The sequence below is a fragment of the Pogoniulus pusillus genome, chromosome 35, assembly GCF_015220805.1.
Source record: "Pogoniulus pusillus isolate bPogPus1 chromosome 35, bPogPus1.pri, whole genome shotgun sequence".
Classification (NCBI taxonomy): domain Eukaryota; kingdom Metazoa; phylum Chordata; class Aves; order Piciformes; family Lybiidae; genus Pogoniulus; species Pogoniulus pusillus.
This window is the reverse complement of record NC_087298.1, coordinates 11,417,258-11,440,630: the sequence shown is the minus strand read 5'-3', so window position 1 is coordinate 11,440,630 and position 23,373 is coordinate 11,417,258.

The following is a 23,373-nucleotide window of genomic DNA, read 5'->3' as shown; positions in this document are numbered from 1 at the left end:
CAACCCTCCCCACACCTCCAACATCACCAGCCCAACCCTCCTCAGCTGAAGGGGTAAAAAGAGCTTTTGTGCATCCAGTCACATCTGCCACAGCAGCCTTAAAGCATGACTTTGACTCTTTCAGTTCTTCTACACTTTGGACTATTTTAACTTTATGGTTTGGGTTTGGTTTTTGGGGTCCTCATCACAACTGCTTCTCAAAATGCTCATTTGAAGAGGGGAGAGATGGGTCAAAGAGGGTAAAAGGAGGCACATTATTTGTTAGAGGGGTAGGACTTGGATTTAAGCAGGTCTTAGTACTCCTGCAACACTCTGGTTTGATTAGGGTGATTCTTTTTCTTCATTATGATGTTTATCCTTTTTTTTATGTTGTGGGTTCCTTTCCCTTTTGTTTTATTGCTGGGACAATCTTTAATTGTCTAAAGATAGCACAAACATCAGCTTTTCAGCCAGCTGCCTGCCACCCTGGATGCTCTTCTTTGCCTTCTCCCCCAAGCTCCAACTCAACCCCAGCTGAACCCAGCGTGCCCATGTGGGACACCTTTGGAGGATGCTGAAGCTTCCTGGGCATCCATCCACACCTAAAGAGCTGAGCACTGCTGCCAGGTGGGAGCCAAGATGTGGAGCTCAGGGCAAAGGACCTTCATCTGCCCAGTATCTGTGGGTGTAGAGCTCACAGCAAGCTTCCTGAGCATCCCTCTGCACCCAGGAGCTGAGCACTGCTGCTGGGTGGGAGCCAAGTTGTGGAGCTGTGAGTAAAAGACCTTCATCCCCACCATCACATATGGGTATAAGGAGCTTGCAGCTTCCTCTAAGCTCCCTGGTGGCTTCACAAGCATCTTCCCAGCACCAATAGGTGTAAGGAGCTTGCAGCATCCTCTGAGCTCCCTGGTGGCTTCACAAGCATCTTCCCATCACCTGTTGATGTAAGGAGCTTGCAGTATGCCCTGAGCTCCCTGGTGGTCTCACAAACATCCTCCCAGCACCAGTGGGTGTAAGGAGCTTGCATCATCCTCTGAGCTCCCTGCTGGCTTCACAGGCATCCTCCCAGCACCCATAGGTGTCAGGAGCTCACACCAAGCTTCCTGAGTGTCCATCCAGACCCAAGAGCTGAACACTGCTGCTGGGTGGGAGTCAAGATGTGGAGCTATGAGTGAAAGATCTTCATTTGCCCAGCACCAGTGGTTGTAAGGAGCTTGCAGCATGCCCTGAGCTGCCCAGTGGCTTCACAAACATCCTCCCAGCACCAATGGGTGTAGTGAGCTTGCAGCATGCCCTGAGCTCCCCAGTGGCTTCACAAACATCCTCCCAGCACCAATGGGTGCAAGGAACTTGCAGCATGCCCTGAGCTCCCCAGTGGCTTCAGAAACATCCTCCCAGCACCAATGGGTGTAAGGAGCTTGCAGCATGCCCTGGGCTCCCCAGTGGCTTCACAAACATCCTCCCAGCACCAATGGGTGTAAGGAGCTTGCAGCATGCCCTGGGCTCCTCAGTGGCTTCACAAACATCCTCCCAGCACCAGTGGGTGTAAGGAGCTTGCAGCATGCCCTGAGCTCCCCAGTGGCTTCACCAGCATTTGCCCATCCTCACCCCAACCCCGGAGTTCACTGGGGCCAAGCACTGGAGCATCCCTGGTGGGGTTCAGCTGCTGGGCAGGGAAAGGGTTGGAGCTGGTGGCTCAAGAGCTGATGCTGTCCCCATCAGTGGCCCTGCTCTTGGCAGCTCCCTCTGTGTGCATGTACATTGTATGTACTGTAGATATGGCCACTATAGGTAGCCTCACTCACATGTACAGAGATTCTAACCGTGGCAGTTGCAGACTTCTCCTGGGCTTCTTTTTTGCTTCAATTCTTTCTTTTCTCTTTTTTTTTGGTTCATTTTAATGATCATTATCTTAATTTTGTTTCTTTTTAAGTTTTGGTTCTCTTTCCTTTTCTTTATTTTGTTGCTGTTGTCATTGTTGCTTCTTGTAAGCAAAGTCCATCGTGTCCCAAACCCTTTCCAACCTGGCAGATGCCAAACCTGCATCTTTATTCCTCAAAACAAAGGAACTGCATCTATTTTCAGATGCCTTTTTTTTTTCCTTCTTTCTTTTTGGCTTTTTATTGCTTTTTTTATTATGTTGATTTTTTTTAATTATCTTTTTTTTCTTCTTACTCTTTTTATTTTTTCTTTTGTTTTCCTTCTTGTTATTTTCATTTTTTTCCTCCTTGTTATTTTCTTTTTTTACTTCTTTTTTCTTTTCATTTTTTCCTTCTTGTTCTTTCTTTTTTTTCCTTTTGTTCTTTTCTTTCTTCTTTTCACTTTTTCTTATTCCTTTTTTTTTACTTCTTGTTATTTTTTCTTTTCTTCTTCTTTTTTTATTTTCATTTTTTCTTGTTCTTTTTTCTTTTCTTTTTAGCTTTTCTTTTTTTTTCATTTTTCTTGTTCTTTTTTTGCTTTTTTCTTCTTTTACCTTTTATTTTTTTCTTCTTGTTATTTTCTTTTTTCTTTTCATTTTTTTCTTCTTATTCTTTTTAATTTTTTCTTTTCATTTTTTCTTCCTTTTCCATTTTTTCTTCTTGTTCTTTTTTCTTTTAATTTTTGCCTTCTTTTTTATTTTCTTCCATTTTTTTCTTAGTATCTTTTTTTCCTTCTTATTTACTTTTTAATTTTAATCTCATTTTTCTTGGGTGTTTTTTTTTTCCCCTCTCCTTTTTTTCTCTTCTTTTTTTTATTTTCTCTTAATTTTTCTTTTTGGTTTTGATACTTTTTTTTTCTTATTTTCTTATTTTTTTCTCCTAGTTTTTTCTTTTTTTTTTTTTCCCTCTCTTGATTTTTCTTCTTGGTTTTTATTCTCTTTTTTTCTTCTTTTTTTCATTTTTCTCCTAGTTTTTTCTTCTTTTTTTTTCCCTCTATTTTTCTTCTTGATTTTGATTCTCTTTTTTTCCCTTATTTTTTTCATTTTCTTTTCCTCCTAATTTTTCTTCTCTTTTTTTATCTTGATTTTCCTTCTTGTTTTTTTTTTTCCCCTTCATTTCTTTCTTTTCTTTTTATTTTTTTCTCCTATTTTTTCCTTCTTTTTTTCCCCTCTATTTTTCTTCTTGATTTTGATTCTTTTTTTTCCTTATTTTTTTCATTTTCTTTTCCTCCTAATTTTTTCTTCTATTTTTCTTCTCTTGATTTTTCTTCTTGTTTTTGACTCTTTTTTCCCCCTTCATTTTTTTCTTTTTCTTTTTTTTTTCTCCTATTTTTCTTCTTCTTTTTTTTCCTCTTTATTTTTCTTCTTGGGTTTGACTCTCTTCTCTTTTTTTGTCTCACTTTTTCTTTTCCTCCTATTTTTTTCTTCTCTTTTTTTCCCTCTTGATTTTTCTTCTTGTTTTTGATTCTTTTTTTTTCCCTTCATTTTTTTTATTTTTCATTTTTTCCTCCTTCTTTTTTTTTCCCTTTTTTTTTCTCCTTTTTTTTTCCCATATAAATTTCAAGCAAGAGGTGGTTTTGAGTTAATAAAAACACCCAATCCAACTCTAAATAGCTTTAGCAATTCCCAACACTTAGCGATGGATGCCTTGGCTATGGGATGCAGAGATTAAAAGCAATCAGACAGACACAAACAGACACAAAAACCCCAAACATTAAAATTCAGAATGACAGAATAAAAAAAAAAAAAAAATAAAAAAAGAAAAAAAAAACCTCTAAAGCCTCAATAAAGTTAAAAATCTATTTTTGTACAAATGGGATTTTTCTCCTTTCTGTATTCTTGGCTATTTTTTGTTCTTTGCTTTCTGGGTTTGGTTTTGTTTCTCCTCCAGAGATTGTTATAAACTTTCTCTATTATTTGGGTTTGGTTTTGTTGTTTTGCTTGAGGGGTTTGGAATTTTTTTTTGTTTGTTTGTTTTTCTTCCTCTTTCTTTCTGGAAGAAAATGAGCCACAGGGACGGGGAATCTGGAGGGGAGAGAGAGAGAGAGACTTTGGGCTGTTTTAAAGGCTTCCTATGGAGCCTCTTTTAAGATCATTTTTATTTGGAATGAGCATTTTTATTTGCTTTTGGTTTGTTGTTTGGTTTTCCCCCCCCTCTTTTTTCCCCCCCTCCAACTTCCCAAAACCATTTTTTTTTGGTGGGTTAAGAGGAAGATGAGGGAGAGGTTGGGTTGGGTTGGGAGTGGGGTGGGGGTGTCTTTGTCACATGTATCTGGTGTTCCTGCAGGCCTGTTTTACTGTGAAATCACTGCCCTGTATTATTGTCCACTGTAAAAAACAACCAAAATGGAGAGAGAAAACAAGAAAAGAGAGAGAGAAAGAGAAAATTGCTGCTGGAAATGCCATATTTTGATGATTGTAGCAGAATTGGGGGAGGGGGGGAAATAAAGGGGGGGAAAAAAGGAGAAAGAATGAAAAAAATAAAGAAGAAATAATGAGGAAATAGAAGACATAATGAAAAAAGGGAAGAAATGATGGAAAGAGAAGAAATAATGGAAAGAAAAAGAAGAAATAATGGAAAGAAAAGAAAGAAATAATAAAAAAGAAGAAATGATGGAAAGGAAAAGAAATAATGAAAAAAAAGGAAGAAACACTGGAAAGAAAAAGAAGAAATAATGGAAAAATGGAGGAAATAATGAAAAAAAGAAGAAATAATGGGGAAAGGGAAGAAATAATAATAGAAATAATGAAAAAAAGGAAGAAATATTGGAAAGAAAAGGAAGAAATAATAAAAAAGAAGAAATGATGGAAAGGAAAAGAAATAATGAAAAAAAAGGAAGAAACACTGGAAAGAAAAAGAAGAAATAATGGAAAAATGGAGGAAATAATGAAAAAAAGAAGAAATAATGGGGAAAGGGAAGAAATAATAATAGAAATAATGAAAAAAAGGAAGAAATATTGGAAAGAAAAGGAAGAAATAATAAAAAAGAAGAAATGATGGAAAGGAAAAGAAATAATGAAAAAAAAGGAAGAAACACTGGAAAGAAAAAGAAGAAATAATGGAAAAATGGAGGAAATAATGAAAAAAAGAAGAAATAATGGGGAAAGGGAAGAAATAATAATAGAAATAATAAAAAAAGGAAGAAATATTGGAAAGAAAAGGAAGAAATAATAAAAATGAAGAAATAATGGAAAGAAAAAGAAATAATGAAAAAAGAAATATTGGAAGGAAAAGGAGAAATTGGAAAGAAAAGGAAGAGATAATAAAAAAGAAGAAATAACAAAAAAAGAAGAAATAGTGGAAAGAAAAAGAAATAATTTAAAAAAGAAAAAAAAGAAGAAATAATGGAAAAAAAAGAAGAAGAAATAATGGGGGAAAGGAAGAAATAATAATTAAAAAAAGAAGAGACAATGGAAAGAAAAAGAAGAAATAATTTTAAAAAAGGAAGAAATAATAATAAAGGAGAAATATTGGAAAGAAAAGGAAGAAATAATAAAAAAGAAGAAATGGAAAGAAAAAGAAGAAATAATGGAAAAAAAAGAAGAAATAATGGAAAAAAAAGAAGAAATAATGGAAAAGGAAGAAATAGTAATAAAAAAGAAATACTGAATAATAGAAATAATGGAAAAAAAGAAGACAATGAAAAAAGGAAGAAAAAATGAAAACAAGGAAGAAATAATGGAAATTAAAAGGAGAAATATTGGAAAGAAAAGGAAGAAATAATGAAAAAGAAGAAACAATGGAAAGAAAAAGAAGTAATGGGGAAAAAAGAATGAAAAAAGAAGAAATAATGAAAAAAAGGAAGAAATAATGGAAATAAAAAGAACAACTAATGGAAAAAAAAAGGAAGAGATAATAATAAAGGAGAAATACTGGAAAGAAAAGGAAGAAATAATAGAAGAAATAATGGAAAGAAAAAGAAGAAATAATGGGAAAAAAAAGAAGAAGAAATAATGGGGGAAAAGGAAGAAATAGTAATAAAAAAGAAATAATAAAAATAGAAATAATAGGAAAAAAGAAGACAATGAAAAAAGGAAGAAAAACTGAAAACAAGGAAGAAATAATGGAAATAAAAAGGAGAAATATTGGAAAGAAAAGGAAGAAATAATGAAAAAGAAGAAAAAATGGAAAGAAAAAGAAGTAATGGGAAAAAAAAGAATGAAAAAAGAAGAAATAATAAAAAAAGGAAGAAATAATGGAAAGAAAAAGAAGAACTAATGGGAAAAAAGAAGAAATAATGAAAAAATAAGAAGAAATAATGGGAAAAAAAAAGACATAATGAAAAAGAGGAAGAAAAAATTCTGTGCTCCACAACCTCCCTGGGCAACCTGTGCCAGTGTCTCACCACCCTCAACCTGTGCCAGTGTCTCAGCACCCTCAACCTGTGCCAGTGTCTCAGCACCCTCAACCTGTGCCAGTGTCTCAGCACCCTCAACCTGTGCCAGTGTCTCACCAATCTCACTGCAAGCAACTTCTTCCTAACATCCACTTTCAATCTCCCCTCTGCCACTTCAAACTCATTCCTCCTCCTGCCATTCCCAGACCTTGTCAATAGTCCCTCTCCAGCCTTCCTGGAGCCCCCTTCAGATCCTGGAAGGCCACTCCAAGGTCTCCTCCAAGCCTTCTCTTCTCCAGGCTGCAGAGTCCCCCTCCTCATCCCTCCTGGAATCCCATGGGTGTCTGGCTGCAGGATCATTGCTGCATGGGGAGGTGCTGGGGAGCTCCAGTGCAGCCAGCTGGGGAACAGGAGCCGTTAGCGCTGGCCTTAGCTTAACCTGGGTTTGTTGCCAGGTACAAACAAGCTCGAACTTGCTGTTGGGTTTACAGAGCAGATAAATCCTCCCCTGGCTGCCTCAGAGCTGGGCAAACAGAGCAGGAAAAATCAGAGTCTCAATTCGGTTAGCGACGATTTGGCTCTTGGCTACTTGGCCACAATGGATTGGTTCATTTGGGACGCCCTGGGAGGTGGCTGGTGGAGGGCAAAGGGGTATGGAGTGTGTGTGTGTGTGGGGGGGGGAGGTGTTTTAGACATCTCATCACCAACCTGCTGCTCCCCAAAAGTGAGGCTGGCCCTACTGGTGCACCCCACCCTAGCTCAGCTTAAGGATACCCCAGGGATTGGGAGCAACCAGGCTGGCAAAGGGTGGTTCTGTGTCTTGTTAACCTCCAGGCAGCAGTTTGTGTTTGGAGAGTAAATATTGACCTCCCTTCCTGAGGCTTGGTTGTTGGGTTTGGGGTGTTTTTTGTTGTTGTTTGGTTTGGGGTTTGGGTTGTTATTGTTGGGTTTTTTCTTTCCTCTCTCATCTCTCAGGCTGGAAGGAGCCAAGATCCATGGGGGAGGGGGGAGCTTGCTGGGATGCTTGTCCTGGCCCTAGGGGCTGGCTGGGTTCCTGCTGCTCGCTGGCTCCAAACCCACACTTGGCTTCTATATTTGCTTCTATCCTCTATAAAATTGGGGTTGCTTCTATATATAAAGATGCTAATAACAGCAAGAAGTCAAAGCCAAGCTGGCTACTGAATCTTCCTACTTTTCTTTTTTCCCTCTTGTGAGTGATTTCTGCTGTGCTTGTTGCTGTGTCCAACCCCCCCACACACCTTAATCCCAAGAAGGTTTTCCCCCAGCCCCCCCCTCCCTCCCCAAACCCAGCTCTGGGGCAAGGCTTTGGTCCCCTTCCTTTACTGCCGGGAAGGGAGGAGGAGGTTTGTACCTTGGCCAACTCATTGCTGTTTCTCCAGCTTCTGCAGGGATCAAAGTGCCTGTTTTGACTCCTGTCCTGATTCCCTGATAGCAGAGGGTGGTTGTGCTGCAGTTAAAGCTCTCTCACACGCAATGGCTTAGGGCTTTTGTTGTGTCTCGGGGCTGGCTCTGCGCAGGATTCGCCCTTGCCCCGGGAGCGGCACGGAGATGTGGAGCTCGGGGATGGCACACACAGAGGGCTCCAGAGATCCCTGCTTTGTCAGGAGCTTCCCTGTACCAGGGTTCCTTAAACCTGGAGCTGGTGGAGGTGTGGAGTCAGGAGGGGACTTCGTCTTCCCCTGCAAAACGTCGGGTGGGATGGGAGAGGAGAGGAGAGGAGAGGAGAGGAGAGGAGAGGAGAGGAGAGGAGAGGAGAGGAGAGGAGAGGAGAGGAGAGGAGAGGAGAGGAGAGGAGAGGAGAGGAGAGGAGAGGAGAGGAGAGGAGAGGAGAGGAGAGGAGAGGAGAGGAGAGGAGAGGAGAGGAGAGGAGAGGAGAGGAGAGGAGAGGAGAGGAGAGGAGAGAGGAGGTGAAGAGGGAGAGGAGAGGAAGAGGGAGAGGAGAGGAAGAGGGCTGTCTCCTGGAAATGCCTCTTGCTCAGTGGCACCAGGCTGGCCATTTCATGTCTGTGCATCCCCAGTGCTGACAGAGATGGAGTGAGGTGTCAGCAGAGTGTTTGGACGTCCTTAGGAGAAGGGCTGTGATCCTGGGCCTCTCTGTGCCTTGTGTCTGCAGCCAGGAGGGGCTCTACAAATAAATACAGACAGATGAGCTCTTTGGCTGGTAATTTGTCACTTCATAATTGCCAAAGCAAAGCAGGTTAAGTTTTCTCCTCCTGACCTCTCTCAAGTAGCCTTTTCACCCCAACTGGCCCCAGGGGCCGGGGTCAGGGCAGCCTTTCAGCCCTCCCCCCCCTTCTCTGGGGCCACAAAGGGCACCTTGGCCTTCAGCATCGCATTTTCCAAGTGTCATCTCTCCATGGCATCACCAAGCCATAGAGATGCCCACCCCCGGGGGTGCCCCAGGCTGCCTCCACTTGCCCTGCCCACGGGCAGCAGCTGGGGGCACTTAGAGACCAACACACAGGCAGCTGGGAGGAGCTGGCTTCCAAAGGCAGCCACCATTTGGGGCTCCAGGCAGCGAGGCCACCCCTGAAGACCCAGCTGAGCACCTTCCCTTGCCCTAGGTGCTTCTCTCTCCATCCCCAGCTCCCCGGGGCAACGGCTGCTGGAGCTCCAGGCGTTATCCTGCTGGGACTTTGAGCTGGATAGAGATCCCGAGGTGGTTCATCTGCTGGGAGTGAGCGTGGAAGGCAGGAGGCTGAAGAAGAGAGGCTGAATTTAGAGCAGGCTGCGAGCCAGCAGCTCCAGGAGCCAGGATAATGCCCAGACCCGGGACGGGAGGGACACGACCGCGCCTGGGGCAGCCCCGAGGGTCCGGCGTGGCCCGTCCGAGCCAAGAGCAAAGTGCTGCTGCCACCTCCCGACCGCAGCGAGCCCTGCCCGGGGCCCTCTCGCCTTGCCCGGGCTTCCTCCTCCACTGCCCCACTCCATCTGCCCTTGCCCGATTCCATCTCCCTCTGCCCGGGTCCTTCTCTGACTGCTCAGCTCCACCTCCCGTTGCCTGGGTCCTTCTCCCTCTCTTCTGGTCCTTCTCCGCCTGCCCGAGTCCTTCTCCGACTGCCCAGCTCCACCTCCCTTTGCCTGGGTCCTTCTCCCTCTCCTCTGGTCCTTCTCCCCCTGCCCGAGTCCTTCTCCGACTGCCCAGCTCCACCTCCCTTTGCCTGGGTCTTTCTCCCTTTCCTCTGGTCCTTCTCCCCCTGCCCGAGTCCTTCTCCGACTGCCCAGCTCCACCTCCCTTTGCCTGGGTCCTTCTCCCTCTCCTCTGGTCCTTCTCCCCCTGCCCGAGTCCTTCTCCAACTGCTCAGCTCCACATCCCTTTGCCTGGGTCCTTCTCCCTCTCTTCTGGTCCTTCTCCCCCTGCCCGAGTCCTTCTCTGACTGCCCAGCTCCACCTCCCTTTGCCTGGGTCCTTCTCCCTCTCCTCTGGTCCTTCTCCCCCTGCCCTGATCCTTCTCCAGCTGTCCAGCTCCACATCCCCTTGGTTTCTTGCTCACTTTTGACAGCCTCCTGGAAGGCTGTGAAGTCCCTGGAGCTGTGCATGGACCTGAAGCCTTTCCCCCAGCCTGGCTGCTGATCAGCTTTCTGTCCCTCAAAGCTGCTTCATTGTTGGTCACTTTCATTTCCTTCCCTCTTCCTTGTCCTGGCTCTGAAATCTCTGTCCCTGCTCTGCAATTTCTGCCTTGGGACTGGAAATTCTATCCTGACTCTGAGATATCTGTCTTGACCCTGAAAGTTGTATCTTGACTCTGAAATCTCAATCCCAACTCTCAAAGCTCTGTCCTGACTTTCAAAGGTCTATCCTGACCCTCAAAGGTCTATTCTGACTATGACATTTTTGTCCTGGCTCTGGAAGTTCTATCTTGACTCTGAAATTTTTGTCCTGACCCCAGAATTTCTGCCCTGACCTTGAAATTTCTGCCCTGACCCTGAATTTTCTACCCTGACCTTGAAACTTCTGCCCTGCCCCTGCCACTTCTGCCCTGACCCTGCCATTTCTACCCTGACCCTGAAACTTCTGCCCTGCCCCTGCCATTTCTACCCTGACCCTGAAACTTCTGCCCTGCCCCTGCCACTTCTGCCCTGCCCCTGCCACTTCTGCCCTGACCCTGCCATTTCTACCCTGACCCTGAAACTTCTGCCCTGCCCCTGCCACTTCTGCCCTGCCCCTGCCATTTCTACCCTGACCCTGAAACTTCTGCCCTGCCCCTGCCACTTCTGCCCTGCCCCTGCCACTTCTGCCCTGACCCTGCCATTTCTACCCTGCCCCTGCCACTTCTGCCCTGCCCCTGCCACTTCTGCCCTGCCCCTGCCATTTCTACCCTGACCCTGAAACTTCTGCCCTGCCCCTGCCACTTCTGCCCTGCCCCTGCCATTTCTACCCTGACCCTGAAACTTCTGCCCTGCCCCTGCCATTCCTACCCTGCCCCTGCCACTTCTGATCTGCCCCTGCCATTTCTACCCTGCCCCTGCCACTTCTGCCCTGCCCCTGCCACTTCTGCCCTGCCCCTGCCACTTCTGCCCTGCCCCTGCCATTTCCCTCCTGGCTCTGCACTCCCCTGCTGTGCCCAGCTGCCCCAGTCACCAGCCCACCACCTAAACCCCGACTCCTTCCACCCATCTTTTCCTACAGGAGACACAAGCCCCTGCCTGAGTCCACCACAAAGGGTTAAGGAGATGCTTAAAGCAAAGCCTCGCCTAAACCTGGGATCTTGGGATCCCAAGGCACAGGCGAGAACTCCTAGCCACAAAAATATTCACCTCTCTCCCTTCCACCACTGGCAATGAAACCTTGTTTGGCTTCACAGGCAAGATTTTCCATCCCCTGCTCCAAGGAGACTCAATTCCACTAAGCCCACATCTTGTTTTTCTACTGACAAAGTGAGGTATGATTCTTGGCTGCCTGCTTTGCCTTCCCCCCCCCCCCCCCCCCCCCCCCCCACCTCCTTTCTGCTTTGTGGAAGACTAAATGAAAAGATGCTTTTAAAGCTCATTCACTCAACACTCAACCTCAAACCCAAGGAGAGGGTCAGATGGAAATTCACTGGAGTTGTATCAGAAGGTTTGGGTGGTTGTTGTTTGGGTTTTTTTTTTCCCTCCTGCCTTTCTTTTCTGGTGGGTATTGAGCTGGAGAAAATGAAATGAAGATGCAAGAGGAGGCTGGGAAAGGTAGAAGAGCTCAATGAGTGATTCAGCCAAGTCATTTAATTTATTTCCTTCTAAAAAGCTTGTGTTTGAGTCATTGTGATTCCTGAGGACACAGCTCTTGGTGTTCATTTTGGCTGGGCCTTTTAATTTAGGACATAAAAGCCTCCTACCTTGTCATAAACACAGCCACGTCCTTCACCGTGCTGGGGGCTGCCTTGGGTGAGCTCACCAGGGAGGCAGGGGAGAAGGAGAAAGGAGGAGGGGGGAATTGCTTGGCTCAAGGGCAGCCAAGAGATGCAGGGGCAGAGTGGGGAGGGTGCTTCCACCCAGCCCTGTCCACCCACTGCAGCTTCCCACCACCCTCATGAGCCTCTCTGCTTGTCAGCTTTGCAGGCTGGAGCCTGCTCTTGGGGCTCCCTGTCCCCTTCTGGGAGCTCAAGAAGCTTCCACTTAGAATCATAGAACAGAAGGAACCTGTGCCCAGGTGGGCAGCAGAGCCAGAGGCATCCTGGGCTGGCTCAGGAGCAGTGTGGGCAGCAGCACAAGGGAGGTTCTTCTGCCCCTGTGCTCAGCACTGCTCAGGCCACACCTGGAGTGCTGTATCCAGTTCTGGGCTCCTCAATTCAAGAGAGATGTTGAGGTGCTGGAAGGTGTTTGGAGAAGGGCAGCAAGGCTGGGGAGGGGCCTGGAGCAGAGCCCTGTGAGGAGAGGCTGAGGGAGCTGGGGGGATGCAGCCTGCAGCAGAGGAGGCTCAGGGCAGAGCTCATTGCTGCCTGCAGCTGCCTGCAGGGAGGCTGTAGCCAGGTGGGGTTGGGCTCTGCTGCCAGGCAGCCAGCAACAGAAGAAGGAGACACAGCCTCAAGCTGTGCCAGGGCAGGTCTAGGCTGGGTGTTGTTAGGAAGTTGTTGTCAGAGAGAGTGATTGGCATTGGAATGGGCTGCCCAGGGAGGTGGTGGAGTCTTTGTGGCTGGAGGTGTTGAAGCCAAGGCTGGCTGGGGCACTTAGTGCCATGGTCTGGTTGGTTGGGCAGGACTGGGTGCTAGGTTGTGCTGGCTGAGCTTGGAGCTCTCTTCCAATCCAACCTGGTTGATTCTGTGATTATTAAAGCTCTTCTAGGCCAACTCCACTGCAGTCAGCAGGGACACCTGCAACTAGAGCAGGTTGCTGTAAACCCCAGACCACCTCATCTGGAATGGGATCAGGGATGGGGCAGGTCTCATCTTTCTGGGCAGCTTGGGCCAGAATCTCATCACCCTCAGTGTAGATAAATTTCTTTCTTCTCTCCAGGCTAAATCCATCACCCTTTGACCTGTCATAACAGCTCTTGCTAAAAGTCTGTCCCCACCTTTCTGCTCAGCCCTTTAAGCACTGAAAGACCACCAGAAGTTCTGCCCAGAGCCTTCTCTTCTTCAGACTGAACATCCCTCTCAGCCTGGCTTCACAGCAGAGAGTTTCCAGCCTTTGTATCATTGCTGTGTCCCTCTCTGGACCTGCTCTAACAATCCTGCCCCATGCTTGCATGTTCTGTACCCTATCTCTGCTTCATCCCTGCCCCATCTTTGCCTCATCTCGGCTCCATCCCTTTTCCATCTTCACTCCATCCCTGCCCCATGCTTGCCTCATCTCTGCTCCATCCCTCTTCCATCCTGACTCCATCCCTGCCCTATTCTTGCCTCACCCTAGTTTTGTCCCTGCTCCATCCCTACCCCATCCTTGCATGTTCTCTGCCCCATCCCTGCCCCATGCTTGCCTCATCTCTGCTCCATCCCTTTTCCATCCTCACTCCACCTCTGCCCCATGCTTGTCTCATCTCTGCTCCTTCCCTTTTCCATCCTCACTCCACCTCTGCCCCATGCTTGCCTCATCTCTGCTCCATCCCTTTTCCATCCTCACTCCACCTCTGCCCCATCCTTGTCTCATCTCTGCTCCTTCCCTTTTCCATCCTCACTCCACCTCTGCCCCATCCTTGTCTCATCTCTCCTCCATCCCTTTTCCATCCTCACTCCATCCCTGCCCCATCCTTACCTCATCTCTGCTCCATCATTTTTCCACCCCTGTTCCAGCCCTGCTCCATTCCCTGCCCACACACAGAGATGGAGTGAGGAGACTGAGCAGGGCCAGGTGGGGAGGGCTGCTCCTGTGTGTCCGTGGCCATCCCCATCCATCTGCCTCCCCTCCCAGTCTGCTGCCTGAGCAGCAGCAGCAGGCTGTGAGTTCCTGGGCAATCCAAAGACATGACCTAATCCTCTGAAACCAGATCCTCCTGTCAGACTCCTGTTGGATGAGAAAAGCTTGCTCTGGCCTGTCTATTCCTGCTCCAGAAATGTTTCCCTCCTTATGGCAAAGAACGTGCTGTGCACTGTTCCTGCTCTCTGCAGGGGGGGTGGGGGTGGCTCCCCAAAGACCCCACGGATTAACCCCTGCCTGGGGCAATCTGGGCTCCACCTGCTGATCTAGGGAAGTTCTCATCTGCCTCTACTCTACCTCTGCAGAGATCTCATCTTGAGTGCTGCCTTCAGCATCTTCAGTGCTGCCTCTAAATCCCCAGTTGAAGAGGGACAGGGATCTGCTGGAGAGAGTCCAAGGGAGGGCTATGAGGATGATGAGGGGACTGGAGCACTGCCTGGTGAGGAGAGGCTGAGGGGCCTGGGGCTGCTTAGTCTGGAGAAGAGAAGACTGAGAGGGGATTGAATCAATGTCTATAACTATCTGAGGGCTGGGGGTCAGGAAGGGGGGGACAGGCTCTGCTCCCTTGCTCCTTGGGACAGGACAAGGAGCAATGGATGGAAGCTGCAGCACAGGAGGTTCCAGCTCAACACAAGGAGTGACCTGGGTGGGTCTCAGGGGCTGACCTGCGGTGCTGGCAAGGGATGAATCACATGAAACATTCCCCTTGTGTAGAGCCATTCCCAGGATCCAGCCAGCTGTGGGCTCTCTGGTCTCTAAATACACAGAACCACAGAGTGCACTGGGCTGAAAGGACCCTTGAAGGGCATCTTGCCCAACCCCTCTTGCATCCAGCAGGCCTCCATCACATCTGACTGTGAATGTCTCCAGGGATGAGGCCTCTCTGGGCAACCTGTTCCAGTGTTAATTAATCATAGAATCCTAGAACCAGGCAGGGTTGGAAGGGACCACAAGGAGCAGCCAGTTCCAACCCCCCTGCCATGCCCAGGGACACCCTACCCTAGAGCAGGCTGCACACAGCCTCAGCCAGCCTGGCCTCAAACACCTCCAGCCATGGGACCTCAACCACCTCCCTGGACAACCCATTCCAGCCTCTCCCCACTCTCCTGCTCAACAACTTCCTCCTCACCTCCAACCTCACTTTCCCCACCTCCAGCTTTGCTCCATTCCCCCCAGTTCTATCACTCCCTGACAGCCTTGAAAGTCCCTTCTCATCTTTCTTGTAGCCCCTTTAAGATCCTGGAAGGCCACAGTAAGGTCCCCTGGCAGCCTTCTCCTCTCCAGCCTGCACAGCCCCAACTCCCTCAGTCTCTCCTCAGAGCAGAGCACCTCCAGCCCTCTGCTCATCCTCGTGGCCCTTTAGTTCATTAATAAGATCCATTAATAAGAGTCATTAACCTCATTCATCAATAAGGTTCACTAACCTTGAGTCTATTTGTTAACAATATGAGATGCTCCCACACAGGAGGAGTTTGTGCTGGTGTGAGAGGGTGGAATGGGACCAACTGCTGTGTCCTTCCTTGGCCCCTTCCTGCCTGCAGGCAGAAGGGATGGGTGGGATTTAGAGAAGCCTCCTGGATGCACACAGCCTCTTCCAGCATCCTTGGCTGGCTGTTGGGGGCTCTGCAAACCTCTCAGCCAGCTGAGCAGCAGGAGAAAGGCCAAGAGGAGAGACAATTTGTGGCTGGCTATTTGCTGTTGTCACTTGAACCATTTTACCTTAAGAGGCAATAAAGTTGAAAGCCAATAATAAGCAGCCAGGTGGGGTGTGTGTGTGGTGGGGTGAAGGCTGTAATTTACTCTGCCAGGGCTGCAGGGAGTCCATCTGAGGCTGGTGCTATTGACAGGATGTCTATATGGGTTGTTCCTTGCAGTACTTACATGTGCCCAAGGCAGCTGAGGGTGACATTTCTCAGGTCTGAAAATATCCAGCCAGGAGCAAGCTTCCTGCAGCATGGCAAAGAGGAGAAGGATTTCAACCCAGAATGGTTTGAACTTGAAGAAAAGGAAGTCTGTGGGAAAAGGTTTGAAAGGGCTCCCAGGTTGTCCTGTGCAACCTGCTCTAGGTGAGCCTGCTCTGGCAGGAGGGCTTGGAATAAATGACCTTTGGAGGCTCCTTCCAACCCAGACCATTCTGATTCTAGGATCTTCAAGGTCCCTTCCAACACAAACCATTCTGATTCTATGATCTTCAAGGGTCCTTCCAAACCAGACCATTCTGATTCTATGATCTTCAAGGTCCCTTCCAACACAAACCATTCTGATTCTATGATCTTCAAGGGTCCTTCCAAACCAGACCATTCTGATTCTAGGATCTTCAAGGCTCCTTCCAAACCAGACCATTCTGATTCTAGGATCTTCAAGATCCCTTCCAACACAAACCATTCTGTGGTCTATGATATTCAAGACTCCTTCCAAGCCAGACCATTCTGATTCTATGATCTTCAAGCACCCTTCCAACCCAGACCATTCTATGGTTCTATGATCTTCAAGCTCCCTTCCAAGCCAGACCACTTTGATTCTATGATCTTCAAGGTCCCTTCCAACACAAACCATTCTATGGTTGCATGATCTTCAAGCTCCCTTCCAACCCAGACCATTCTGATTCTAGGATCTTCAAGGTCCCTTCCAACACAAACCATTCTATGGTTCTATGATCTTCAAGCTCCATTCCAACCCAGACCATTCTGATTCTACCATCTTCAAGGCTCCCTCCAACCCAAACCATTCTATGATCACATTCTGTGCTTCTGTACACCACAACCTCCCTGGAGATGTTCAGGACCAGGTTGGATGAGGCCTTGAGTTGGAGGTGTCCCTGCCTATGGCAAGGGGTTGGAACTGGCTGAGCCTTGAGGTCCCCTCCAACCTTAACCATTCCATGATTCCTTTGTTCAGCTCCAGGCTGTAGCCACTAAGCCCTGCTGTGCCTCTGTGGAGAGCTTTGGGGGGGTTCTGTGCTGTTGAGGAGCATCATTCTCCAGGTGCTGCATGCAAGCAGAGCACAGGAGGACTAATCCTGCTCCAGGGCTCTCACCTGGAGTGTTTGCTGCACCAGGTCAGGCTGTGGCCAAGGGTGAAGCCAGCTCTGGTGGGAGCAGACACCACAGCTTCGCTCAGCTTCCCATCCAGTCTCCGTGCCACGGTAGGGATGAGGCTTTTCACCTCAAAGGAAGATGATTTGGAAACTCATTTTCTCCTGCCCAGAATCAGCAGAAACCTTGCTGATGGCAACACTCCCCCTGGGAGCAGGCAGGTTTGAGCCTACAAATCTGAGGAGCTCAGTGATTATGACCTGTCACAGCCCTTTTCACCAGGAGCTTCAAATCCTTCCTTCTCTTCAAGCCAGCCTCTTGTGGGGGAGAGAGGAGGAGGTTTCAGGAAGCACAAGGAGTGACTAATCTCCCTCCTGCCCCTGCCAAGGGAGAACAACCAGCCACAGGAGCATCCCTGCTGCTGATGAGAGCTTGGCATGTCAGCAGGGGTATGATTTATGGCAATCAATCCCTCAGCCTTATTTATAGCAGCAGCTCGATGGGAGGCTTCACACATGGAGATTGGCTGCTTCTGTGAGCTTGTTCCTGCCAAAACCCTCTCTGGGCTTCCCAGCCTTCCTCGGGGAGGGGAGGCTTTGCCTGGCTTCTGCCATGCCCATGTGGGGAGTTTCCACTCCTACCCTGATCCTACTCACTCCTCGATGCTATCATGGCAGCAATTTCTCCCAGCCAGAATTTTCCAGGCCAGTAGGAACAGGGCAAAGGCTGCTGAGATAGGAGGGGAGATGCTTGCCTCTGCCCTGCAGCACTGGGTAGGAGCAGAGTGCTCTCCTCCCCAGCAAGAGTGTGAGCTGCATGTCTCTATCACCAGTGTGATCCTCACCTCTGTCAAATGTCCACCTTGACTGTTCCAGGTCCTTTCCCACTTGCCAGCTGGTCCCTTCTCCATCCTGCTGGCATTTTGCTCCTTTGTCCTGCTTGCTCCTGGATATCTCAGTGTCCACCAGCCCATGAGAGCTCTTGCTGGCTTCCAGGACCTCAGGATCTCCCAGACATCTGGGATAACTGCTTTCTTCTGGAAAACAGTGAAGGTTTCTAATCTGCTTTGCAGAAAACAGCTTTGAAAACTATGACTCAGACCCAGCCCTGAAGATTCAGAAAACATATGGCAAAACCAAGGCATGAGAGCACACAGCAGTGAGCCTGCAACCTCCTGGGCCTGTGGCCACAGAAAGGAGCAGTTGACTACAAACATTTTCTCCCTGATTAGCTGGGAATGGGCACCCCCCTGAAATCCCTTTCTTTCCCTCCCCCCCCCCCCCCCCCCCCCCCGTTTTAATCCTTGGTGACAGTGAGGGAAAAGTGCTGCAACCTCTGTTTGAATCCAAACCTGCTCCCAGCAGCTGGGTCAGCCCCGATCCTGCACCACCAGGAATGGAGCCTTGGAAGCAGGATGCCTGCAACAGCCAAAACATTTTACCTTGAACAGGCAAACCTCATGCAAGGCCAATCAATAATTGCTGGAGCTGGAGCTGGAGCTGGAGGTAGTGGTGGTGGTAGTGTATGTGTGTGTGCTGGGGGAGTGTTTGCTGACAAGCCAAGCTCAGGAGGTTCAACAAGACCAAGGGCAAGGTCCTGCAGCTAGGTCAAAGCAATGCCAAGCACAGATCCAGGCTGGGCAGTGCCAGGCTGGAGAGCAGCTCTGAGGAGAGGGACTTGGGGGTGCTGCTGGAGGAGAAGCTCAGCAGGAGCCAGCAGTGTGCACTTGCAGCCCAGAAAGCCAAGCAGAGCCTGGGCTGCAGCAGCAGCAGTGTGGCCAGCAGGGCCAGGGAGGGGATTCTGCCCCTCTGCTCTGCTCTGCTCTGCTGAGACCCCACCTGGAGTGCTGCATCCACCTCTGGAGCCCCTGGGACAATTGGAGATGTGCTGGAGAGTGTCCAGAGCAGGGCCAGGAAGATGCTCAGAGGCTGCAGCAGCTCTGCTGTGAGCACAGACTGAAAGAGTTGGGGCTGTGCAGGCTGGAGCAGAGGAGGCTCCCAGGGGACCTTCTTGTGGCCTTCCAGCATCTGAAGGGGGCTCCAAAAAAGCTGGGGAGGGACTTCTGAGGCTGTGAGGGAGTGTCAGGAGTGGGGGGAATGGAGCAAAGGTGGAGGTGGGGAGAGTGAGTCTGGAGGTGAGGAGGAAGTTGTTGAGCAGGAGAGTGGTGAGAGGCTGGAATGGGTTGCCCAGGGAGGTGGTTGAGGCCCCATGGCTGGAGGTGTTTGAGGCCAGGCTGGCTGAGGCTGTGTGCAGCCTGCTCTAGGGTAGGGTGTCCCTGGGCATGGCAGGGGGGTTGGCACTGGCAGCTCCTTGTGCTCTCTTCCAACCCTGCCTGATTCCATCATTCTATGACACATGGCCTGAGCCTGCATGAAATAAACCCTTTGTTTATCTTCCTCAAGAGGCAGGCAGGCTCCTGGAGAGGAATACTACTACTACTACTAATAATAATAATAATAATAAAGCAGCTTCTGAAGTAAGTAACTAATTCCAGGCTGCAGGAGGCCCCAGCCTGTCCCCCTGACAGCTGGCTGGGAGCAGGGACTGCTGCTGGTGTGCAGGATGATGGACGAGAGCTGCGCCGGCTCCTGGCTGTGCTCTGAGAGGGGGAGAATTAATGGGCAAATAAATTACAAATCAATTATTAAACCTCAGAGGCATGCAGGCATTCCCCCCACCCCACCCCCAACCCCCCCCCTCCACCCTCCTGCTCAGGCTGGGTATCAAATGGACGTTTCTAATTAACTCAACAGCTCCTGTCTGAGGTGTGCAGGATGCTGCCTGCTGCTCTGCACTGCCACTATGGGCTCAAAAGAGAGGATTTTATTGCACTCTTCTAAGCTGGTTCCAGCCTCAGGTCTGGAAGGAGGAGGTTTTGTGGACAGACCTGAAAGGAGGTTGTAGCCAGGTGGGGTTGGGGTCTTCTGCCAGGCAAAAGGCAACAAAAGAAGGGGACACAGCCTCAAGTTGTGCCAGGGGAGGTGTAGGCTGGATGTTAGGAGGAAGTTCTTGACAAGGGAGGTTCTTCTGCCCCTGTGCTCAGCGCTGCTCAGGACACACCTTGAGTGCTGTGTCCAGTTCTGGGCTCCTCAATTCAAGAGAGATGTTGAGGTGCTGGAAGGTGTTTGGAGAAGGTCAGCAAGGCTGGGGAGGGGCCTGGAGCACAGCCCTGTGAGGAGAGGCTGAGGGAGCTGGGGGTGTGCAGCCTGCAGCAGAGGAGGCTCAGGGCAGAGCTCATTGCTGTCTGCAGCTGCCTGCAGGGAGGCTGTAGCCAGGTGGGGTTGGGCTCTGCTGCCAGGCAAGCAGCAACAGAACAAGGGGACACAGCCTGAAGCTGTGCCAGGGCAGGTTCAGGCTGGATGTTAGGAGGAAGTTGTTGTCAGAGAGAGTGATTGGCATTGGAATGGGCTGCCCAGGGAGGTGGTGGAGTCTTTGTGGCTGGAGGTGTTGCAGCCAAGCCTGGCTGGGGCACTTAGTGCCATGGTGTGGTTGGTTGGGCAGGGCTGGGTGCTAGGCTGTGCTGGCTGAGCTTGGAGCTCTCTGCCAACCTGTCTGATTCTATGATTCTGTAACATTCTATGAATGGGTTGCCCAGGGAGGTGGTTGAGGCCCCATGGCTGGAGGTGTTTGAGGCCAGGCTGGCTGAGGCTGTGTGCAGCCTGCTCTAGGCTAGGGTGTCCCTGTGCATGGCAGGGGGGTTGGAACTGGCTGATCCTTGTAGTGCCTTCCAACCCTGCCTGATTCTATCATTCTATGATTCTATGCCTCTCCTCCACTCCCTGTTCACCTGGGACTGGCTGTCAGCACTCAGAGCTATTGCCACGAAAACAACCCCTGCCTGATACCTGCCTGCAGTGTCTAGACAGATCCCAGGCCAGGAGTTCTTCCTGGAGCCCTAAGAAAACAAAAAGCTTTGGCAGCTGAACAGCTGCACCTACACAGCCCAGCTCTGCTTTCCTTGGATCAATCCAAGTCCTGGAGTGAGCAGCACTGCTGCTCCAGGGGGAGAAGGAGCAGAAGCCCCTCAGAGAGCTTTGGGGATGAGAATGGTGATTTGCTGCAGCCTTTGGGATGCAGTGAACAGCAGAGCTGCTGCACTTGCAGGGCCCTCCAAGGAGCTGAACCTTTGAGGCTTTCATGCAGTATTTCTGCTGCTCACTGATCAGTTACAACTCTTAGACAAGCTCCCATATGGTGCCTTTATAAATCTCTCTCTCTCCAGTTATCAAGGCTGCCTCACTTGCCTGACAGGAGCTCTAAGCAGGGTGGGGTTTAGGCTAATGTTGACTCAAGAGCACAGAATGGGATTTATTTATAGGGTTTTAGAGAAGTGGTTAGAAAAGTCAAAACTCAGCTCCTAAGGAACTAAACTAAAGGCTGAAGGCTAATTCCACAGCCTCAACTCAAGCATCATCATAAGAAGCCATGGTTCAGAGAGCTGGCTCCTAAATACATGTCCTCTGGCACAGCACAGGGAGGTCTGCAGGGCTCAGACTCTGCCTGAGGGATTTTGGGGGTGGTACTTGCTATGTCTGTCTCTCTGGAGTAGTTCTCCACTTGGCCTGCAAGGCAGAGGGAGTCCAGGGACAGGCAGGACACATGGGCAGTGACCTGAAGGTTGAGGACTTGGAAGAGCATCTGGGCAGAAAGCCAGGGCACAGGATCCCAGGCTCACAGGATGTTAGGGGTTAGAAGGGACCCAAAGAGAGCTTCCAGTCCAAGCCCCCTGCCACAGCAGGACCACACAATCCAGCTCAGGGGACATAGGAACACATCCTTGAAAAGCTCCAGAGGAGGAGACTCCACAATCTCTCTGGGCAGCCTGTGCCAGGGCTCTGGGACCCTTCCAGGCAAGAAGTTCCCCCTTGAGTTGAGCTGCAACCTCCTGTGCTGCAGCTTCCATCCATTGCTGCTTGTCCTATCCCAGGCAGCAGTGAGCAGAGCCTGTCCCCCCCTCCTGACCCCCAGCCCTCAGATAGTTATAGACATTGATTCAATCCCCTCTCAGTCTTCTCTTCTCCAGCCTAAGCAGCCCCAGGGCCCTCAGCCTCTCCTCACCAGGCAGTGCTCCAGTCCCCTCATCATCCTCATAGCCCTCCCTTGGACCCTCTCCAGCAGATCCCTGCCCCCTTTAACTGGGGAGCCCAAACCTGAAGGCAGTACTCAAGATGAGGTCTCACCAGGGCAGAGTAGAGTGGAGGAGAACCTCCCTTGATCTGCTGGGCACACTCTGCTTAATGCCCCCCAGGATCCCCTTGGCCCTCTTGGCCACCAGGACACATTGCTGTGCCATGGATGCTCTCCCCCAGCACTCCCAGCTCCCTCTCCCCAGGGCTGCTCCCCAGCAGTCACCTCCCAACCTTTACCTCCCCAGGGCAAGGGGTCTGAGGAGGAACTGGAGCAGAGAGAGGAGCCCCTCACTTCTCCATCTAGGTAGAAACCAGCACAAGGTCTGTGGAGCACTGACCCTGAGACAGAGCAAAGGACAGCTCTGGGTGGCTCTGGACGCTCAGCCAGACCTGACCTCCTCCCCTCACACTGGCTCACATGCTCCCCCCTGTGCTCCCCGAGCATCCCCACGCAGCTCCTTCATCTCCAGCTCTTTGCCAGCCTCCATCTTTCCTGCAGCCTGAGGGAATTCTTTTCCTCCCAGGCCACTTACTTCTCACCCCAAAAATCACTTCTTCAGTTCAGAATCCTCCTTTCTGACCTCATCTTCTTTCCCTCAAATGGCAACTCCCTATTTCTGCTGATTTAAACAGCCTATGTAGAGGAGCAAGATCTGTGATCAGCCTCCTCATGGGTGCCTCTGTCTCTTCACTCTTCATCTGCTGGAACATTCAGCATATTCCACTCCCTTCCATCAAATTCTCACTGGTTGCAGCTTGTGTGCAGCCAAACTCCAGACTGAGAGCTCAGAAGTGCAGTTTCACCATTCACCTCCCCACGGGTAGACCTAAATCTCTCTCACCTGGAGGATTTCACAGCTGAAGCTGTGTTTGTCTTTCTTTCCCCCCTCCAACAGCTCTGAATTACACTAATGGTCTCCATTCTCCTGAGGAGGGTTGGTGTGGATGATCTCCAGAGGTCCCTTCCAAACCTCACCACTCTCTGACTCTTCTCTGACTTTGGTGCTGATGAATTTAGTCCACCACAGAGATTTGGTTTCATGGAATCATAGAATCAGGCAGGTTGGAAGAGAGCTCCAAGCTCAGCCAGCACAACCTAGCACCCAGCCCTGCCCAACCAACCACACCATGGCACTAAGTGCCCCAGCCAGAATTGGCTTCAACACCTCCAGCCACAAAGACTCCACCACCTCCCTGGGCAGCCCATTCCAATGCCAATCACTCTCTCTGACAACAGCTTCCTCCTAACATCCAGCCTGAACCTGCCCTGGCACAGCTTGAGGCTATGTCCCCTTGTTCTGTTGCTGGGTGCCTGGCAGCAGAGCCCAACCCCACCTGGCTACAGGTTTCTGCCACTTGTAGTGCCAGGATTGATACTGGGTAAAACTTCTTCACAGAAAGGCATTGGAACAAGCTGGCCAGGGAGGTGGTGGAGTCATCATCCACGGAGGTGTTGAAAAGACTCATGGCTGTGGTGCTGAGGGATGTGGTTTAGGGGCAGTGGCTTAGATGCTAGGGTGGGTTTGCGAGCTCTGAGCGAGCAGCTGGACTTGGTGATGCCAAAGGTCTCTTAAACTTCAGCATCTCTACTATTCTGTGACTCTGGGGGAGAGAGGGCTG